We start from the raw sequence: 22,551 nt of genomic DNA on the forward strand, positions 1-22,551 counted from the left end.
ATTGCACAAACGATCTAACGTTGTGCACTGAAGAATAACATATAGGTTATGCACTTTTCGCATTTGCATTGCATTGCACACCAGAACAAAATCATTCCCATGTTCATTATAGAGATGATATGTGTGTTGTTGAGTTGCATTGCATTGCATTGCATTGCATTGAATTGAATTGCATTGCACTAACGATCTAACGTTGTGCACTGTAGAATAACATATAGGTTATGCACTTTTTGCTTTGCATTGCATTGCATTGCACTAACGATCTAACGTTGTGCACTGAAGAATAACATATAGGTTATGCACTTTTTGCATTGCATTGTACACCAGAACTAAATCATTCTCATGTTGATTAAAGACATAACGTATGTTGTTGCATTGCATTGCATTGCATTGCATTGATTTGCATTGCTTTGCATTGCTTTGCATTGCTTTGCATTGCTTTGCACTGCATTGCATTGCATTGCACTAACGATCTAACGTTGTGCACTGTAGAATAACATATAGGTTATGCACTTTTTGCATTGCATTGCATTGCACACCAGAACTAAATCTTTCCCATGTTCATTATAGAGATGATATGTGTGTTGATGTATTGCATTGCATTGAATTGCATTGCAATAACGATCTAACGCTGTGCACTGAAGAATAACATATAGGTTATGCACTTTTTGCATTGCATTGTACAACTGAACTACCTCATTCCCATGTTGATTAAAGACATAACGTGTGTTGTTGCATTACATTGCATTGCATTGCATTGCATTGCACTAACGATCTAACTTTGTGCACTGAAGAATAACATATGTTATGCACTTTTCGCATTGCATTGCATTGCACACCAGAACTAACTCATTCCCATGGTCATTAAAGAGATAACATATGTGTTGTTGCAATTGCATTGCACAAACGATCTAACGTTGTGCACTGAAGAATAACTTATAGGTTATGCATAATTCGCATTGCATTGCATTGCACACCAGAACTAAATCATTCCCATGTTCATTATAGAGATGATATTTGTGTTGTTGCATTGCATTGCATTGCATTGCTTTGCTTTGCTTTGCTTTGCTTTGCTTTGCTTTGCTTTGCTTTGCTTTGGTTTGCATTGCATTACATTGCACTAACGATCTAACGTTGTGCACTGAAGAATAACATATAGGTTATGCACTTTTTGCATTGCATTGCATTGCACACCAGAACTAAATCATTCCCATGTTCATTAAAGAGATAACGATTGTTGGTGCATTGCATTGCACAAACGATCTAACGTTGTGCACTGAAGAATAACATATAGGTTATGCTCTTTTCGCATTGCATTGCACACCAGAACAAAATCATTCCCAAGTTCATTATAGAGATGATATGTGTGTTGTTGCATTGCATTGCATTGCATTGCTTTGCTTTGCTTTGCTTTGCTTTGCTTTGCTTTGCTTTGCATTGCATTACATTGCACTAACGATCTAACGTTGTGCACTGTAGAATAACATATAGGTTATGCACTTTTTGCTTTGCATTGCATTGCATTGCACTAACGATCTAACGTTGTGCACTGTAGAATAACATATAGGTTATGCACTTTTTGCATTGCATTGCACACCAGAACAAAATCATTCCCATGTTCATTATAGAGATGATATGTGTGTTGTTGCATTGCATTGCATTGCATTGCTTTGCTTTGCTTTGCTTTGCTTTGCTTTGCTTTGCTTTGCTTTGCATTGCATTACATTGCACTAACGATCTAACGTTGTGCACTGAAGAATAACATACAGGTTATGCACTTTTTGCATTGCATTGCATTGCACACCAGAACTAAATCATTCCCATGTTCATTAAACAGATAACGTGTGTTGGTGCATTGCATTGCATTGCACAAACGATCTAACGTTGTGCACTGAAGAAAAACATATAGGTTATGCACTTTTTGCATTGCATTGCCTACCAGAACTAAATCATTCCCATGTTCATTAAAGAGATGATATGTGTGTTGTTGCATTGCATTGCACTGTATTGCATTGCATTGACTTGCATTGCATTGAACTAACGATCTAACGTTGTGCACTGAAGAATAACATAGGTTATGCACTTTTCGCATTGCATTGCATTGCAATGCATACCAGAACTAAATCATTCCCATGTTCATTAAAGAGATAACGTGTGTTGTTGCATTGCATTGCACAAACGATCTAACGTTGTGCACTGAAGAAAAACATATAGGTTATGCACTTTTTGCATTGCATTGCCTACCAGAACTAAATCATTCCCATGTTCATTAAAGAGATAACATATGTGTTGTTGCATTGCATTGCACGAACGATCTAACGTTGTGCATTGAAGAATAACATATAGGCTATGCACTTCTTGCATTGCATTACACACCAGAAGTAACTCATTCCCAAACTCCATTGCGTTTTGCTTTGAGGAAATACAATATGTGCTATTGCATTTCACACAAGATCAAACTTTGTGCATTGAAGAATAACATATAAGCTATGAGTGCATCACAAACATACAATAACTATCTCATTCCGATGTGCATTGAAGAGATACCATTTTTGGAGTTACATTCCACTGCATAAAAGATCTAACTGATATAGTTAGATATACATTAATAATACATTATTATTCAACGCTAATTCTTAGATCGTTTGTGCAATGCTATGCATGTTATGTTTTCATTGCACATGAGGTATGAAGTTTATTCTATGCATTGTAACAAAAGAGGTAAATGCAATAATTTCCCTTAAAAGAAAAAATGAATAAGTTAGTTATTGTGCAATGCCAATGCACATATGTCATGTGTCAAATCAGGCCTACAGAGGTCCCTCTTTGACCTACAGAACATATTTTCTGTCCAAAGAGTTCTTACTGACTTCTTGTGATGTTATATAAGCCAGACAGTAGTCCATATTTGACTGATTGAACATATTTTTGGCAAAAGAGTCCTCAGTCTTGGGCTTTCTATAAATACTCATAGTCCAACTCCTTCTGATGCTTCATAAGCCATATAGATGTCCATATCTGACCTTTTGAACTTATTTGTGGTCAAAGTGTCCTAAAAAAATTTCAAACAAAATAAAGTTATTGACTCCTTTTGATGATAAATCAGCTATAAAGAGGTCTCCTTTTGACCTCCTAAACATGTTTCTGGCCAAAGAGTCCTCAATCTTGGGCTTTCTATACATACTCATAGACTCTTTCTGATGCTTCATAAGCCATATAGATGTCCATATCTGACCTTTTGAACTTATTTGTGGTCAAAGTGTCCTAACATTTTTTCAAACTATAGAAAGTTTTAGACTCCTTTTGATGATAAATCAGCTATACAGAGGTCCCCTTTTTTTTTTGTGACTTATTTTTTATTAACAATTATTTTTTGTGTACAACATTCCCAAGAACCGCCCAAGATAACAAATATACATATATTTTAAAAGATAAAGGTATGTTCATGTAAGAAAAAAAAAAAAAAAAAAAAAAAAAAAACACTCTGGAAAACAATAAATCAAAATCCTTAATATAGCTGTATTAGTTGTCTGATAGATTAGCAATGAAGTCCATCCAAAACTGTACAGAGGTCCCCTTTTGACCTCCTGAACATATTTCTGGCCAAAGAGTCCTCGATCTTGCGTTTTCTATACATACTCATAGACTCCTTCTGATGCTTCATAAGCCATATAGATGTCCATATCTGCCCTTTTGAACTTATTTGTGGTCAAAGTGTCCTAACATTTTTTCAAACTATAGAAAGTTATAGACTCCTTTTGATGATAATTCAGCTATACAGAGGGCCCCTTTTGACCAACTGAACATATTTCTGGCCAAAGAGTCCTCAATCTTGGGCTTTCTATACATACTCATAGACTCCTTCTGATGCTTCATAAGCCATATAGATTTCCATATGTGACATTTTGAACTTATTTGTGGTCAAAGTGTCCTAAAATAAATTCAAACTATATAAAGTTATAGACTGATTTTGATGATAAGTCAGCTATACAGAGGTCCCCTTTTGACCTCCTGAACATATTTCTGTCCAAAGAGTCCTCAATATTGGGCTTTCTATACATACTCATAGATTCCTTCTGATGCTTCATAAGCCATATAGATGTCCATATCTGACCTTTTGAACTTATTTGTGGTCAAAGTGTCCTAACATTTTTTCAAACTATATAAAGTTATAGACTCCTTTTGATGATAAATCAGCTATACAGAGGTCCCCTTTTGACCTCCTGAACATATTTCTGGCCAAAGAGTCCTCGATCTTGGGCTTTCTATACATACTCATAGACTCCTTCTGATGCTTCATAAGCCATATAGATGTCCATATCCGACATTTTGAACTTATTTGTGGTCAAAGTGTCCTAAAAAAAATTCAAACTATTTAAAGTTATAGACTCCTTTTGATGATAAATTAGCAATACAGAGGTCCCCTTTTGACCTCCTGAACGTTTCTGGCCAAAGAGTCCTCAATATTGGGCTTTCTATACATACTCATAGACTCCTTCTGATGCTTCATAAGCCATATAGATGTCCATATCCGACATTTTGAACTTATTTGTGGTCAAAGTGTCCTAAAAAAAATTCAAACTATTTAAAGTTATAGACTCCTTTTGATGATAAATTAGCAATACAGAGGTCCCCTTTTGACCTCCTGAACGTTTCTGGCCAAAGAGTCCTCAATATTGGGCTTTCTATACATACTCATAGACTCCTTCTGGTGCTTCATAAGCCATATAGATTTCCATATCTGACATTTTGAACTTATTTGTGGTCAAAGTGTCCTAAAATAAAATCAAACTATATAAAGTTATAGACTGCTTTTGATGATAAGTCAGCTATACAGATGTCCCCTTTTGACCTCCTGAACATATTTCTGGCCAAACAGTCCTCGATCTTGGGCTTTCTATACATAATCATAGACTCCTTCTGATGCTTCATAAGCCATATAGATGTCCATATCTGACCTTTTGAACTTATTTGTGTTCAAAGTGTCCTAACATTTTTTCAAACTATATAAAGTTATAGACTCCTTTTGATGATAAATCAGCTATACAGAGGGCCCCTTTTGACCTACTGAACATATTTCTGGCCAAAGAGTTCTTGAACATTATCTTGCTATACTACAGATTGACTTCTTGTGATGTTATATTAACCAGCCAGTAGTCTATTTTTGACCTACTGAACATATTTCTGGCCAGAGTCCGTGAACATAAACTCACTATACATATAGACTGACTTCTCATAATGTAAAATCAGGCAGACAGTAGTCCATATTTGACTGATTGAAAAAAAAATTGACCAAAGAGTTCTCAAAAGGATTTTGTCTATCATAAATGTATAGACTCCTTCTGATGTTAAATCAGCCATACAGAAGTCCATATTTGACTGTCTGAATATATTTCTGGCCAGAGACCTTGAACATTTACCTTACTATTTATATTTCTCCTACCATAAAGACTTCTCGTGATGTTATATCAGCCAGACTGTAGCCATATTTGACTGATTTAACATGTTATTGGCCAAAGAATCCTCAAAATGTTTTTTACTCTTAGAAACTCATAGACTCCTTCTGATGTTAAATCAGCCATACAGAAGTCCATATTTGACCCAAGGAATATATTTATGGCCATAGAGTTCTCGATCTTGACCTTTCTATACATAAGCCATATAGATGTCCATATCTGACCTTTTGAACTTATTTCTGGTCATCAAAAGTTTTTAAACTATATAAAGTTATAGACTCCTTCTGATGTTAAATCAGCTATACAGAGGTCCCCTTTTGACCTACTGAACATATTTCTGGCCAAAGAGTCCTAAAAGATTAACACTATACATTCAGACTGATATCTTCGGATGTTATATCATCCTGACAAAAGTCCATATTTGACCTACCGAATTTTTTTCTTGCCAAGGAGTGAGTACTCGAAACTTGACCTTTCCATATATACTTGTTGACTCTTTCTGATGTTACGTCAGACATGCAGAATTCCATATTTGACCCAAGGAACATATTTCTTGCCAAAGAGTCCTCGATCTTGGGCTTTCTATACATACTCATAGACTCCTTCTGATGCTTCATAAGCCATATTGATGTCCATATCTGACCTTTTGAACTTATTTCTGGTCAAAGTGTCCTAAAAAAAATTCAAACTATATAAAGTTATAGACTCCTTTTGATGATAAGTCAGCTATACAGAGGTCCCCTTTTGACCTCCTGAACATATTTCTGGCCAAAGAGTCCTCGATCTTGGGCTTTCTATATATACTCATAGACTCCTTCTGATGCTTCATAAGCCATATTGATGTCCATATCTGACCTTTTGAACTTATTTCTGGTCAAAGTGTCCTAAAAAAAATTCAAACTATATAAAGTTATAGACTCCTTTTGATGATAAGTCAGCTATACAGAGGTCCCCTTTTGACCTCCTGAACATATTTCTGGCCAAAGAGTCCTCGATCTTGGGCTTTCTATATATACTCATAGACTCCTTCTGATGCTTCATAAGCAATATAGATGTCCATATCTGACCATTTGAACTTATTGGTGGTCAAAGTGTTCTAACATTTTTTCAAACTATATAAAGTTATAGACTCCTTTTAAAGATAAATCAGCTATACAGAGGGCCCCTTTTGACCTCCAGAACATATTTCTGGCCAAAGAGTCCTCGATCTTGGGCTTTCTATACATACTCATAGACTCCTTCTGATGCTTCATAAGCCATATAGATGTCCATATCTGACCTTTTGAACTTATTTGTGGTCAAAGTGTCCTGACATTTTTTCAAACTATATAAAGTTATAGACTCCTTTTGATGATAAGTCAGCTATACAGAGGTCCCCTTTTGACCTCCAGAACATATTTCTGGCCAAAGAGTCCTCGATCTTGGGCTTTCTATACATACTCATAGACTCCTTCTGATGCTTCATAAGCCATATAGATGTCCATATCTGACCTTTTGAACTTATTTGTGGTCAAAGTGTTCTAAAAAAAATTCAAACTATATAAAGTTATAGACTCCTTTTGATGATAAGTCAGCTATACAGAGGTCCCCTTTTGACCTCCTGAACATGTTTCTGGCCAAAGAGTCATCAATCTTGGGCTTTCTATACATACTCATAGATTCCTTCTGATGCTTCATAAGCCATATAGATGTCCATATCTGACCGTTTGAACTTATTTGTGGTCAAAGTGTCCTCAAAATTTTTCAAACTATATAAAGTTATAGACTCCTTTTGATGATAAATCAGCTATACAGAGGGCCCATTTTGACCTACTGAACATATTTCTGGCGAAAGAGCCCTCGATCTTGGGCTTTCTATACATACTCATAGACTCCTTCTGATGCTTCATAAGCCATATAGATGACCATATCTGACCTTTTGAACTTATTTGTGGTCAAAGTGTCCTAACATTTTTTCAAACTATATAAAGTTATAGACTCCGTTTGATGATAAATCAGCTATACAGAGGGCCTCTTTTGACCTACTGAACATATTTCTGGCCAAAGATTCCTCGATCTTGGGCTTTCTATACATACTCATAGATTCCTTCTGATGCTTCATAAGCCATATAGATGTCCATATCTGACCTTTTGAACTTATTTGTGGTCAAAGTGTTCTAAAAAAAATTCAAACTATATAAAGTTATAGACTCCTTTTGATGATAAGTCAGCTATACAGAGGTCCCCTTTTGACCTCCTGAACATGTTTCTGGCCAAAGAGTCATCAATCTTGGGCTTTCTACACATACTCATAGATTCCTTCTGATGCTTCATAAGCCATATAGATGTCCATATCTGACCGGTTGAACTTATTTGTGGTCAAATTGTCCTCAAAATTTTTCAAACTATAGAAAGTTATAGACTCCTTTTGATGATAAATCAGCTATACAGAGGGCCCCTTTTGACCTCATGAACATAATTCTGGCCAAAGAGTCCTCGATCTTGGGCTTTCTATACATACTCATAGACTCCTTCTGATGCTTCATAAGCCATATAGATGTCCATATCTGACCTTTTGAACTTATTTGTGGTCAAAGTGTCCTAACATTTTTTCAAACTATAGAAAGTTATAGACTCCTTTTGATGATAAATCAGCTATACAGAGCTCCCCTTTTGACCTCCAGAACATATTTCTGGCCAAAGATTCCTCGATCTAGGGCTTTCTATACATACTCATAGATTCCTTCTGATGCTTCATAAGCCATATAGATGTCCATAGCTGACCTTTTGAACTTATTTGTGGTCAAAGTGTCCTCAAAATTTTTCAAACTATAGAAAGTTATAGACTCCCTTTGATGATAAATCAGCTATACAGAGGTCCCCTTTTGACCTCCTGAACATATTTCTGGCCAAAGAGTCATCAATCTTGGGCTTTCTATACATACTCATAGATTCCTTCTGATGCTTCATAAGCCATATAGATGTCCATATCTGACCTTTTGAACTTATTTGTGGTCAAAGTGTCCTAACATTTTTTCAAACTATAGAAAGTTATAGACTCCTTTTGATGATAAATCAGCTATACAGAGCTCCCCTTTTGACCTCCAGAACATATTTCTGGCCAAAGAGTCCTAGATCTTATGCTTTCTATACATACTCATAGACTCTTTCTGATGCTTCATAAGCCATATAGATGTCCATATGTGACCTTTTGAACTTATTTGTGGTCAAAGTGTCCTAACATTTTTTCAAACTATATAAAGTTATAGACTCCTTTTGATGATAAATCAGCTATACAGTGGGCCCCCTTTGACCTCCTGAACATATTTCTGGCCAAAGAGTCCTAGATCTTGGGCTTTCTATACATACTCATAGACTCCTTCTGATGCTTCATAAGCCATATAGATGTCCATATCTGACCTTTTGAACTTATTTGTGGTCAAAGTGTCCGAAAATTTTTTCAAACCAAATAAAGTTATAGACTCCTTTTGATGATAAATCAGCTATACAGAGGGCCCCTTTTGACCTCCAGAACATATTTCTGGCCAAAGAGCCCTCGATCTTGGGCTTTCTATACATACTCATAGACTCATTCTGATGCTTCATAAGCCATATAGATGACCATATCTGACCTTTTAAACTTATTTGTGGTCAAAGTGTCCTCAAAAGGTTTCAAACTATAGAAAGTTATAGACTCCTTTTGATGATAAATCAGCTATACAGAGGTCCCCTTTTGACCTCCTGAACATATTTCTGGCCAAAGATTCCTCGATCTTGGGCTTTCTATACATACTCATAGATTCCTTCTGATGCTTCATAAGCCATATAGATGTCCATAGCTGACCTTTTGAACTTATTTGTGGTCAAAGTGTCGTCAAAATTTTTCAAACTATAGAAAGTTATAGACTCCCTTTGATGATAAATCAGCTATACAGAGGGCCCCTTTTGACTTACTGAACATATTTCTGGCCAAAGAGTCCTCGATCTTGGGCTTTCTATACATACTGATAGACTCCTTCTGATGCTTCATAAGCCATATAGATGTCCATATCTGACCTTTTGAACTTATTTGTGGTCAAAGTGTTCTAAAAAAAATTCAAACTATATAAAGTTATAGACTCCTTTTGATGATAAGTCAGCTATACAGAGGTCCCCTTTTGACCTCCTGAACATGTTTCTGGCCAAAGAGTCATCAATCTTGGGCTTTCTATACATACTCATAGATTCCTTCTGATGCTTCATAAGCCATATAGATGTCCATATCTGACCATTTGAACTTATTTGTGGTCAAAGTGTCCTCAAAATTTTTCAAACTATAGAAAGTAATAGACTCCTTTTGATGATAAATCAGCTATACAGAGGAACCCTTTTGACCTCATGAACATAATTCTGGCCAAAGAGTCCTCGATCTTGGGCTTTCTATACATACTCATAGACTTCTTCTGATGCTTCATAAGCCATATAGATGTCCATATCTGAGCTTTTGAACTTATTTGTGGTCAAAGTGTTCTAAAAAAAAAATTCAAACTATATAAAGTTATAGACTCCTTTTGATGATAAGTCAGCTATACAGAGGTCCCCTTTTGACCTCCTGAACATGTTTCTGGCCAAAGAGTCCTCAATCTTGGGCTTTCTATACATACTCATAGACTCCTTCTGATGCTTCATAAGCCATATAGATGTCCATATCTGACCTTTTGAACTTATTTGTGGTCAAAGTGTCCTAACATTTTTTCAAACTATATAAAGTTATAGACTCCGTTTGATGATAAATCAGCTATACAGAGGGCCTCTTTTGACCTACTGAATATATTTCTGGCCAAAGAGTCCTCGATCTTGGGCTTTCTATACATACTCATAGACTCCATCTGATGCTTCATAAGCCATATAGATGTCCATATCTGACCTTTTGAACTTATTTGTGGTCAAAGTGTCCTCAAAATTTTTTAACCTATAGAAAGTTATAGACTCCTTTTGATGATAAATCAGCTATAAAGAGGTCCCCTTTTGACCTCCTGAACATGTTTCTGGCCAAAGAGTCCTCGATCTTGGGCTTTCTATACATACTCATAGATTCCTTCTGATGCTTCATAAGCCATATAGATGTCCATATCTGACCTTTTGAACTTATGTGTGGTCAAAGTGTCCTCAAAAGTTTTCAAACTATAGAAAGTTATAGACTCCTTTTGATGATAAATCTGCTATACAGTGGGCCCCCTTTGACCTCCTGAACATATTTCTGGCCAAAGAGTCCTAGATCTTGGGCTTTCTATACATACTCATAGACTCCTTCTGATGCTTCATAAGCCATATAGATGTCCATATCTGACCTTTTGAACTTATTTGTGGTCAAAGTGTTCTAAAAAAAATTCAAACTATATAAAGTTATAGACTCCTTTTGATGATAAGTCAGCTATACAGAGGTCCCTTTTTGACCTCCTGAACATGTTTCTGGCCAAAGAGTCCTCGATCTTGGGCTTTCTATACATACTCATAGACTCCTTCTGATGCTTCATAAGCCATATAGATGTCCATATCTGACCTTTTGAACTTATTTGTGGTCAAAGTGTCCTAACATTTTTTCAAACTATATAAAGTTATAGACTCCTTTTGATGATAAATCAGCTATACAGAGGTCCCCTTTTGACCTACTGAACATATTTCTGGCCAAAGAGTCCTAAAAGATTAACACTATACATTCAGACTGATATCCTCGGATGTTATATCATCCTGACAAAATTCCATATTTGACCTACCGAATTTTTTTCTGGCCAAGGAGTGAGTACTCGAAACTTGACCTTTCCATATATACTTGTTGACTCTTTCTGATGTTACATCAGACATACAGAATTCCATATTTGACCCAAGGAATATATTTCTTGCCAAAGAGTCCTCGATCTTGGGCTTTCTATACATACTCATAGACTCCTTCTGATGCTTCATAAGCCATATTGATGTCCATATCTGACCTTTTGAACTTATTTCTGCTCAAAGTGTCCTCAAAATTTTTCAAACTATATAAAGTTATAGACTCCTTCTGATAAAAACGAGTCCTCAATCTTGAACTTTGCATTCTCAGTCCTAGACTCCTTCTGATGGTTCATAAGCCACATATAGAATTCCATATTTGACTATTGAACTTATTTCTGCTCCGAACTTATAAAGTCCATATTTAACCTACTAACATATTTATGGTCAAAGAGTCCCTGATCTTGACCTTTCTGTACATGCTCATTGACAGCTTCCGATGTTTCATCAGCCTGAAAGATGTCCATACTTGACCCATTAAATATATTTCTGACCATAGAGTCCTCGATCTTGAACTTTCTAAACATACTTGTAGACTTGTTAATTTATGTATCTTCTATCCGATCTGCTATCCAATGTATTTGAACAGTAGTTCAAATTTTATATTTTGAACATATTTCTAGACATGAGACCTTGAACTTTAAATTTCTAGACTAATTGCTCTTACAATCCTTCTGATGTTTCATCAGCCATACAGTATAGTTCAAATTTGACCTATTGAACATTTCTATAACCAAAGTGTCCTCGATCTTGATCGTTCTATACATAATCATAGGCTTGTTCTGATGTTTCATCATTGAGACAGAAGTTAATTATTGACCTACTGAACATATTTCTGGCAAAAGAATCATCAAAGTTTAACTTACTGTTCCTTCTCCTAGACTATTTTTGATTTTACATCCACCATACAGTAGTCCATATTTGACCAAGAGAACATATTTCTGGCCAAAAGAGTCGTCAAAGGGTATGTTTATATGCATTCTCATCGACTACTTTTGATAAATCAACCATATTGTTAGTCCAAATTTGACCCATTGAACATATATCTGGCCAAAGAGACCTAGAACTTTAATAATCTATACATAATTACTATCTCCTTCTGATTTTTCATCACCCAGGCTATTATCCATATTTGACAATTGAACATATTTCTGGCTGGAAGAGTCCTTGATCTTTCTATACATACTCATAGACGCTTTCAGATAGTACTTCAGCCAAAAAATGATCCATAATTGACTACTAAACTAATTTCTGAGCGATGGGTTTATAATCTTGATTTCTCTATACATTGACTCCTTCTGATGTTACAATAGCAAAACATTATTGGATTGTATTGTATCAATATGACCTATTAAACCTATTTCTGACCAATGAGTCTATGAACATTTTTCAATACATACTCAATGACTCCTGATTTTACAACAGCAATATAGTATTTCAAAATTTGATCAATTGAACATATTTCTGGCCAAAGACACCTTGATATTATTCTTTCTATACATACTCCTTCTGATGTTTCATCAGCCAGATAATTGTCCACAATTGACCTACTGAACATTTTTCTGCCCGAAGAGTCTATGAACTTGAACTTTCTATACATAATCATTGACTCCTTTTAGTGCTTCATCAGCCAGAGAGTACTCCATAATTTACCTACTGAAAATATTTCTGGTAAAAGAGTCCTCGATTTTGAACTTTCTTTACAAGCTCATTGACTCCTTCTGATGTTTCATCAGCCAGACAATTGTTCATAACTGACCTACTGAACATATTTCTAGTAAAAGAGTCCTCGATCTTGAACATTCTATACAGGCTCATTGACTCATGCTGTTTCTTTCTATACATACTAGTTTACTCCATCTGATGTTACATCAGCCATAAAGAAGTCCATAATTGACCGAAGGGACATATTTGTGGCCAATCTTGAACTTTCTATACATACTCATAGTCTCCTTCTGATTCTTCATAAGCCATATTTATGTCCATATTTATGACCTATTATTATTTCTGGTCAAAGATTCCTCAAAAGTTTTTAAACTATGTAAAATTATAGACTCCATCTGATGATAAATCAGACCAAAAGAGGTCAAATTTTGACTCTTGAGTTAATATGTATAGAGAGTTAATGTTCAATGATTCTTTGGCCAAAAATATATTCAGAGGGTCACATACCTGTTAAAGTGATGTATCATCAGAAGAAGTCTATGAGTATTTAGTAAGTTAACTTGTGAGAACCTTTTTGCCAAAAATATTTTCAATTCGCCAGATATGGACATCTATATGGCTTATGTAACATTAGAAGGAGTCTATGAGTATGTATAGAAAGGTCAAGATCGAGAACTCTATGGCCATAAATATATTCCTTGGGTCAAATATGGACTTCTGTATGGCTGATTTAACATCAGAAGGAGTCTTTCTATACATACATACTCATGATATGGACATCTATATGGCTTATGAAGCATCAGAAGAAATCTATGAGTATGTATAGAAAGCATAAGATCAAGGACTCTTTGGCCAGAAACATGTTCAGAAGGTCAAAAGGGAACCTCTGTATAGCTGACCTATCATCAAAAGGAGTCTATAACTTTATATAGTTTGAATTTTTTTTAGGACTCTTTGACCACAAATAAGTTCAAAAGATCAGATATGGACATCTATATGGCTTATGAAGCATCAGAAGAAGTCTATGAGTATGTATAGAAAGCCCACGATCAAGGATTCTTTGGCCAGAATTATATTCATGAGGTCAAAAGGGGCCCTCTGTATAGCTGATTTATCATCAAAAGGAGTCTATAACTTTCTATAGTTTGAAAAATTTTGAGGACACTTTGACCACAAATAAGTTCAAAAGGTCAGATATGGACATCTATATGGCTTATGAAGCATCAGAAGGAGTCTATGAGTATGTATAGAAAGCCCAAGATCGAGGACTCTTTGGCCAAAAATATGTTCCTTGGGTCAAATATGGACTTCTGTATGGCTGACGTAACATCAGAAAAAGTCAACGAGTATAAATGGAAAGGTCATGTTTCGAGTACTCCTTGGCCAGAAAAAAATTCAGTATGTCAAATTTGGACCTTTGTCAGGATGATATAAAATCTTGTTCAGTAGGTCAAAAGCGTACCTATGTATAGCTCATTGTTATAACATTATGTGCTTTGCACAAATGATCTAACGTTGAGCATCATTAAAGAAACATAGGTTATGCACTTCGTGCATTGCATTGCACACCAAAACTAACTCAATGCCATGTTCATTAGAGAGATAACATCTGTGTTGTTGCTTTGCACAAACTGTCTAACGTTGTGCATTGAAGAATAACATATGTTATGCACTTTTCGCATTGCATTGCATTGCACACCAGAACTAACTCATTCCCATGGTCATTAAAGAGATAACATAATGTGTTGTTGCAATTGCATTGCACAAACGATCTAACGTTGTGCACTGAAGAATAACTTATAGGTTATGCATAATTCGCATTGCATTGCATTGCACACCAGAACTAAATCATTCCCATGTCCATAATAGAGATGATATGTGTGTTGATGCATTGCATTGCATTGCACTAACGATCTAACGTTGTGCACAGAAGAATAACATATAGGTTATGCACTTTTTGCATTGCATTGTACAACTGAACTACCTCATTCCCATGTTGATTAAAGACATAGCGTGTGTTGTTGCATTACATTGCACACCAGAACAAAATCATTCCCATGTTCATTATAGAGATGATATGTGTGTTGTTGCATTGCATTGCATTGCATTGCTTTGCTTTGCTTTGCTTTGCTTTGCTTTGCTTTGCATTGCTTTGCTTTGCTTTGCTTTGCTTTTTGCTTTGCTTTGCATTGCATTGCAATAACATATAGGTATGCACTTTTTGCACCGCATTGCATTGCACACCAGAACTAAATCATTCCCATGTTCATTAAAGAGATAACGTTTGTTGGTGCATTGCATTGCATTGCATTGCATTGCACAAACGATCTAACGTTGTGTACTGAAGAATAACAGCCCAAGGTTATGCACTTTTTGCATTGCATGGCATTGCACACCAGAACTAAATCATTCCCATGTTCATTAAACAAATAACGTGTGTTGGTGCATTGCTTTGCATTGCACAAACGATCTAACGTTGTGCACTGAAGAATAACATATAGGTTATGCACTTTTCGCAGTTGCATTGCATTGCACACCAGAACAAAATCATTCCCATGTTCATTATAGAGATGATGTGTGTGTTGTTGCATTGCATTACATTGCATTGGATTGCATTGCATTTCTTTGCTTTGCTTTGCTTTTGCTTTGCTTTGCTTTGCTTTGCTTTGCTTTGCTTTGCTTTGCTTTTGCATTGCATTGCATTGCATTGCATTGCTTTGCACTGCATTGCATTGCATTGCATTGTATTGCATTGCACTAACGATCTAACGTTTTGCACTGAAGAAAAACATATAGGTTATGCACTTTTTGCATTGCATTGCATTGCACACCAGACCTTATTCATTCCCATGTTCATTATAGAGATGATATGTGTGTTGATGCATTGCATTGCATTGAATTGCATTGCACTAACGATCTAACGCTGTGCACTGAAGAATAACATATAGGTTATGCACTTTTTGCATTGCATTGTACAACTGAACTACCTCATTCCCATGTTGATTAAAGACATAACGTGTGTTGTTGCATTACATTGCATTGCATTGTATTGCATTGCACTAACGATCTAACTTTGTGCACTGAAGAATAACATATAGGTTATATGCACTTTTCGCATTTGCATTGCATTGCACACCAGAACAAAATCATTCCCATGTTCATTATAGAGATGATATGTGTGTTGTTGCATTGCATTGCATTGCTTTTGCATTGCATTGCATTGCTTTGCTTTGCTTTGGTTTGCTTTGCTTTGCTTTGCTTTGCTTTGCATTGCATTGCATTGCATTGCACTGAAGAATAACATATAGGTATGCACGTTTTGCACTGCATTGCATTGCACACCAGAACTAAATCATTCCCATGTTCATTAAAGAGATAACGAGTGTTGGTGCATTGCATTGCATTCCATTCCACAAACGATCTAACGTTTTGCACTGAAGAATGAATATGTAGGTTATGCACTTTTCGCATTTGCATTGCATTGCACACCAGAACAAAATCATTCCCATGTTCATTATAGAGATGATATGTGTGTTGTTGCATTGCATTGCATTGCATTGCTTTGCTTTGCTTTGCTTTGCTTTGCTTTGCATTACATTGCACTAACGCTCTAACGTTGTGCACTGAAGAATAACATACAGGTTATGCACTTTTTGCATTGCATTGCATTGCACACCAGAACTAAATCATTCCCATGTTCATTAAACAGATAACGTGTGTTGGTGCATTGCATTGCATTGTACAAACGATCTAACGTTGTGCACTGAAGAATAACATATAGGTTATGCACTTTTCGCATTTGCATTGCATTGCACACCAGAACAAAATCATTCCCATGTTCATTATAGAGATGATATGTGTGCTGTTGCATTGCATTGCACTGTATTGCATTGCATTGACTTGCATTGCTTTGCACTGCATTGCATTGCATTGCATTGCACTAACGATCTAACGTTGTGCACTGAAGAACACTTTTCGCATTGCATTGCACACCAGAACTACCTCATTCCCATGTTGATTAAAGACATAACGAGTGTTTTTGCCTTTCATTGCATTGCATTATATTTATTTTGCATTGCTTTGCACTGCATTGCATTGCATTGCATTGCACTAATGCTCTAACGTTGTGCACTGAAGAATAACATACAGGTTATGCACTTTTTGCATTGCATTGCATTGCACACCAGAACTAAATCATTCCCATGTTCATTAAACAGATAACGTGTGTTGGTGCATTGCATTGCATTGTACAAACGATCTAACGTTGTGCACTGAAGAATAACATATAGGTTATGCACTTTTCGCATTTGCATTGCATTGCACACCAGAACAAAATCATTCCCATGTTCATTATAGAGATGATATGTGTGCTGTTGCATTGCATTGCACTGTATTGCATTGCATTGACTTGCATTGCTTTGCACTGCATTGCATTGCATTGCATTGCACTAACGATCTAACGTTGTGCACTGAAGAACACTTTTCGCATTGCATTGCACACCAGAACTACCTCATTCCCATGTTGATTAAAGACATAACGAGTGTTTTTGCCTTTCATTGCATTGCATTATATTTATTTTGCATTGCTTTGCACTGCATTGCATTGCATTGCATTGCACTAACGATCTAACGTTGTGCACTGAAGAATAACATATAGGTTATGCACTTTTCGCATTGCATTGCATTGCATACCAGAACTAAATCATTCACATGTTCATTAAAGAGATAACGTGTGTTGTTGCATTGCATTGCATTGCACAAACGATCTAACTTTGTGCACTGAAGAAAAACATATAGGTTATGCACTTTTTGCATTGCCTACCAGAACTAAATCATTCCCATGTTCATTAAACAGATAACGTGTGTTGGTGCATTGCATTGCACAAACGATCTAACGTTGTGCACTGAAGAATAACATATAGGTTATGCACTTTTCGCATCTGCATTGCATTGCACACCAGAACAAAATCATTCCCATGTTCATTATAGAGATGATATGTGTGTTGTTGCATTGCATTGCACTGTATTGCATTGCATTGATTTGCATTGCTTTGCACTGCATTGCATTGCATTGCATTGCACTAACGATCTAACGTTGTGCACTGAAGATTAACATAGGTTATGCACTTTTCGCATTGCATTGCACACCAGAACTACCTCATTCCCATGTTGATTAAAGACAACGAGTGTTTTTGCCTTGCTTTGTATTGCATTATATTGATTTTGCATTGCTTTGCACTGCATTGCATTGCATTGCATTGCATTGCATTGCACTAACGATCTAACGTTGTGCACTGAAGAATAACATATAGGTTATGCACTTTTTGCATTGCATTGCATTGCCTACCAGAACTAAATCATTCCCATGTTCATTAAAGAGATAATGTGTGTTTTTGCATTGCATTGCACTAGCGATGTAACGTTGTGCACTGAAGAATAACATATAGCTTATGCACTTTTTGCTTTGCATTGCACTCCAGAACTAACTCATTCCCATGTTCATTAAAGAGATAACATATGCGTTGTTGCATTGCATTGCACTAGCGATGTAACGTTGTGCACTGAAGAATAACATATAGGCTATGCACTTCTTGCATTGCATTACACACCAGAAGTAACTCATTCCCAAACTCCATTGCGTTTTGCTTTGAGGAAATACAATATGTGCTGTTGCATTTTACACAAGATCAAACTTTGTGCATTGAAGAATAACATATAAGCTATGAGTGCATCACAAACATACAATAACTATCTCATTCTGATGTGCATTGAAGAGATACCATTTTTGGAGTTACATTCCACTGCATAAAAGATCTAACTGATATAGTTAGATATAATAATTAATACATTATTATTGAACGCTAATTCTTAGATCGTTTGTGCAATGCAACACTCATGTTATGTTTTCATTGCACATGAGGTATGAAGTTTATTCTGTGCATTGTAACGAAAGAGGTAAATGCAATAATTTCCCTTAAAAAAAAAAAATGAATAAGTTAGTTATTGTGCAATGCCAATGCACATATGTCATGTGTCAAATCAGGCCTATAGAGGTCCCTCTTTGACCTACAGAACATATTTTCTGTCCAAAGAGTTCTTACTGACTTCTTGTGATGTTATATAAACCAGACAGTAGTCCATATTTGACTGATTGAACATATTTTTGGCCAAAGAGTCCTCAATCTTGGGCTTTCTATACATACTCATAGATTCCTTCTGATGCTTCATAAGCCATATAGATGTCCATATCTGACCTTTTGAACTTATTTGTGGTCAAAGTGTCCTAAAAAAAAATCAAACTATATAAAGTTATAGACTCCTTTTGATGAAAATCAGCTATACAGAGGTCCCCTTTTGACCTTCTGAACATGTTTCTGGCCAAAGAGTCCTTGATCTTATGCTTTCTATACATACTCATAGATTCCTTCTGATGCTTCATAAGCCATAAAGATGTCCATATCTGACCTTTTGAACTTATTTGTGGTCAAAGTGTCCTAACATTTTTTCAAACTATAGAAAGTTTTAGACTCCTTTTGATGATGTCAGCTATTCAGAGGTCCCCTTTTGACCTCCAGAACATATTTCTGGCCAAAGAGTCCTCGATCTTGGGCTTTCTATACATACTCATAGACTCTTTCTGATGCTTCATAAGCCATATAGATGTCCATATCTGACCTTTTGAACTTATTTGTGGTCAAAGTGTCCTAACATTTTTTCAAACTATAGAAAGTTTTAGACTCCTTTTGATGATGTCAGCTATTCAGAGGTCCCCTTTTGACCTCCAGAACATATTTCTGGCCAAAGAGTCCTCGATCTTGGGCTTTCTATACATACTCATAGACTCTTTCTGATGCTTCATAAGCCATATAGATGTCCATATCTGACCTTTTGAACTTATTTGTGGTCAAAGTGTCCTAACATTTTTTCAAACTATAGAAAGTTTTAGACTCCTTTTGATGATGTCAGCTATTCAGAGGTCCCCTTTTGACCTCCAGAACATATTTCTGGCCAGAGTCCTCGATCTTGGGCTTTCTATACATACTCATAGACTCCTTCTGATGCTTCATAAGCCATATAGATTTCTATATCTGACCTTTTGAACTTATTTGTGGTCAAAGTGTCCTCAAAATTTTTCAAACTATATAAAGTTATAGACTCCTTTTGATGATAAATCAGCTATACAGAGGTCCCCTTTTGACCTCCTGAACATGTTTCTGGCCAAAGAGTCCTCAATATTGGGCTTTCTATACATACTCATAGATTCCTTCTGATGCTTCATAAGCCATATAGATGTCCATATCTGACCTTTTGAACTTATTTGTGGTCAAAGTGTCCTAACATTTTTTCAAACTATATAAAGTTATAGACTCCTTTTGATGATAAATCAGCTATACAGAGGGCCCCTTTTGACCTACTGAACATATTTCTGGCCAAAGAGTCCTCGTTCTTGGGCTTTCTATACATACTCATAGACTCCTCCTGGTGCTTCATAAGCCATATAGATTTCCATATCTGACCTTTTGAACTTATTTCCATTTATACTCGTTGACATTTATACTCGTTGACTTTTTCTGATGTTACGTCAGCCATACAGAAGTCCATATTTGACCCAAGGAACATATTTTTGGCCAAAGAGTCCTCGATCTTGGGCTTTCTATACATACTCATAGACTCCTCCTGATGCTTCATAAGCCATATAGATGTCCATATCTGACCTTTTGAACTTATTTGTGGTCAAAGTGTCCTCAAAATTTTTCAAACTATAGAAAGTTTTAGACTCCTTTTGATGATGTCAGCTATTCAGAGGTCCCCATTTGACCTCCAGAACATATTTTTGGCCAAAGAGTCCTCGATCTTGGGCTTTCTATACATACTCATAGACTCTTTCTGATGCTTCATAAGCCATATAGATGTCCATATCTGACCTTTTGAACTTATTTGTGGTCAAAGTGTCCTAACATTTTTTCAAACTATAGAAAGTTTTAGACTCCTTTTGATGATGTCAGCTATTCAGAGGTCCCCTTTTGACCTCCAGAACATATTTCTGGCCAAAGAGTCCTCGATCTTGGGCTTTCTATACATACTCATAGACTCTTTCTGATGCTTCATAAGCCATATAGATGTCCATATCTGACCTTTTGAACTTATTTGTGGTCAAAGTGTCCTAACATTTTTTCAAACTATAGAAAGTTTTAGACTCCTTTTGATGATGTCAGCTATTCAGAGGTCCCCTTTTGACCTCCAGAACATATTTCTGGCCAAAGAGTCCTCGATCTTGGGCTTTCTATACATACTCATAGACTCCTTCTGATGCTTCATAAGCCATATAGATTTCTATATCTGACCTTTTGAACTTATTTGTGGTCAAAGTGTCCTCAAAATTTTTCAAACTATATAAAGTTATAGACTCCTTTTGATGATAAATCAGCTATACAGAGGTCCCCTTTTGACCTCCTGAACATGTTTCTGGCCAAAGAGTCCTCAATATTGGGCTTTCTATACATACTCATAGATTCCTTCTGATGCTTCATAAGCCATATAGATGTCCATATCTGACCTTTTGAACTTATTTGTGGTAAAGTGTCCTAACATTTTTTCAAACTATATAAAGTTATAGACTCCTTTTGATGATAAATCAGCTATACAGAGGGCCCCTTTTGACCTACTGAACATATTTCTGGCCAAAGAGTCCTCGTTCTTGGGCTTTCTATACATACTCATAGACTCCTCCTGGTGCTTCATAAGCCATATAGATTTCCATATCTGACCTTTTGAACTTATTTCCATTTATACTCGTTGACATTTATACTCGTTGACTTTTTCTGATGTTACGTCAGCCATACAGAAGTCCATATTTGACCCAAGGAACATATTTTTGGCCAAAGAGTCCTCGATCTTGGGCTTTCTATACATACTCATAGACTCCTCCTGATGCTTCATAAGCCATATAGATGTCCATATCTGACCTTTTGAACTTATTTGTGGTCAAAGTGTCCTCAAAATTTTTCAAACTATAGAAAGTTTTAGACTCCTTTTGATGATGTCAGCTATTCAGAGGTCCCCTTTTGACCTCCAGAACATATTTCTGGCCAAAGAGTCCTCGATCTTGGGCTTTCTATACATACTCATAGACTCTTTCTGATGCTTCATAAGCCATATAGATGTCCATATCTGACCTTTTGAACTTATTTGTGGTCAAAGTGTCCTAACATTTTTTCAAACTATAGAAAGTTTTAGACTCCTTTTGATGATGTCAGCTATTCAGAGGTCCCCTTTTGACCTCCAGAACATATTTCTGGCCAAAGAGTCCTCGATCTTGGGCTTTCTATACATACTCATAGACTCCTTCTGATGCTTCATAAGCCATATAGATTTCTATATCTGACCTTTTGAACTTATTTGTGGTCAAAGTGTCCTCAAAATTTTTCAAACTATATAAAGTTATAGACTCCTTTTGATGATAAATCAGCTATACAGAGGTCCCCTTTTGACCTCCTGAACATGTTTCTGGCCAAAGAGTCCTCAATATTGGGCTTTCTATACATACTCATAGATTCCTTCTGATGCTTCATAAGCCATATAGATGTCCATATCTGACCTTTTGAACTTATTTGTGGTCAAAGTGTCCTAACATTTTTTCAAA

Source organism: Abramis brama (genome assembly GCF_963993115.1).
Source record: "Abramis brama genome assembly, chromosome: 10".
Lineage (NCBI taxonomy): Eukaryota > Metazoa > Chordata > Actinopteri > Cypriniformes > Leuciscidae > Abramis > Abramis brama.